Below are 1,465 nucleotides of genomic sequence, written 5' to 3'. Positions count from 1 at the left end.
TGTGTTGTGGGGTGTGCTATGCTGTGGTGTACTGTGTTGTGTTGTATTCTGCGGTGTGCTATGCTGTGGTGTACTGTGGTGTATTGTATTGTGGGGTGTGCTATGCTGTGGTGTACTGTGGTGTGGTGTCACAAGCCCTTTCCTTCCAACTATTATTGACAGGTAAATTCCAGTCAAGGACTGAAACCTCTATGGGATTTGAACTGCTCTCTGTAAAGGAAACCCCAGAGAACTACAATGATTCCAAATACTCCGAGTAATGGGGACAGAGCCTGAGCCAGCCATCCCCTGTAACCAGGCAAGGCCTCAAGAGGTGGGACTGGGACACCAACCCAGTCACGAAACCTCCGCCCTACAGTTTATCCTGTCTGCAGGATGTGCTGGGACGGAGCCTACATGGGTCTGACCTGGGTCCTCTGCGTATATATTATGGCTGTGTAGCTTGCCGTTCTGTGGGATTTCTAACAGTGGGAGCACGGGCTGTCTCGGACTCTTTTGTTTGCCTTTGGGACCCTTTATTTTCCCTACTGGGTCTCCTCATCCAGCCTCGAGGTGTGAACATGTGCCCGGTCTTATTGTTGCTTGTTATGCTGTATTTGGTTGATGTCCCTTAAGACCTGCTGTTTTCTGAGGAGAGGTGAATGAATCTGGGATAGATTGGTGTCAGGGAAGAGGAGGTGAGGAGGAGAGACTGGGGGGAGGGGAAGCTGCAGTCGGGATGTAAAATATGAGAGAATAATAATAATAATAGGCTGGGTAGTGTGGCATGCGCCTTTAAGCTCAGGAAGCAGAGGCAGGCCAGCCTGAGCTACAAAGCGAGTATGACAGCCAGGGCTTGTTACAGAGAAACCCTGCCTCAAAAAAGAAAGAAGGAAAGAGAGAGAGAGAGAAAGAAGGAGGGAGGAAGGAAGGGAGGGAGGGAAGAAGGGAGGGAGGGAGGGAGAGATAAATTTATTTTCTGGGGGATGTGGTTCAGTACCCGAACCCTTGCTCGGTGTTCTAGGCTCCATCCTCAGAGCCACAAATGAATGAATGAATTTAAAGCAACAGCATGAGATGAGAAACAGACCCCTCACCACAAATGTATTTACATTTTGAGAAAATTTCACACCACCCAGAGCCCAGTAGGGAATTGACAATGCAAAAACCTTCCTCTGCCCTCTGCCCTCTGCCCTCCGCCCTCCGTCCTCCGCCCTCCGCCCTCCAGGGTTTGCTGCTCAGAGACCCTTCCCTGAGCGTCCAATCGCTTTTTACATTTTGAAACAAATCTGGATTATAAGTGAAAGGAATTGATTTTGATGCTGACTCATTCATGCTGTAAGCAATGTTTTCCCTCAACCCCGGGAAAGGAACAAAGACACCAGAGCTCTGCTGGGGACTCTGCTGGATGTCCAGGTACAGTCCACCCCACCCAGCAGGCCTTCCTGGGTGATAGGCGCCCAAACCGCTGCACTTCCCTTAGCCT

The sequence above is a fragment of the Grammomys surdaster genome, unplaced genomic scaffold, assembly GCF_004785775.1.
Source record: "Grammomys surdaster isolate TR1022 unplaced genomic scaffold, NIH_TR_1.0 126185, whole genome shotgun sequence".
NCBI lineage: Eukaryota > Metazoa > Chordata > Mammalia > Rodentia > Muridae > Grammomys > Grammomys surdaster.
The sequence above is the reverse complement of the archived record's forward strand: the minus strand, read 5'-3'. Positions refer to the sequence as shown.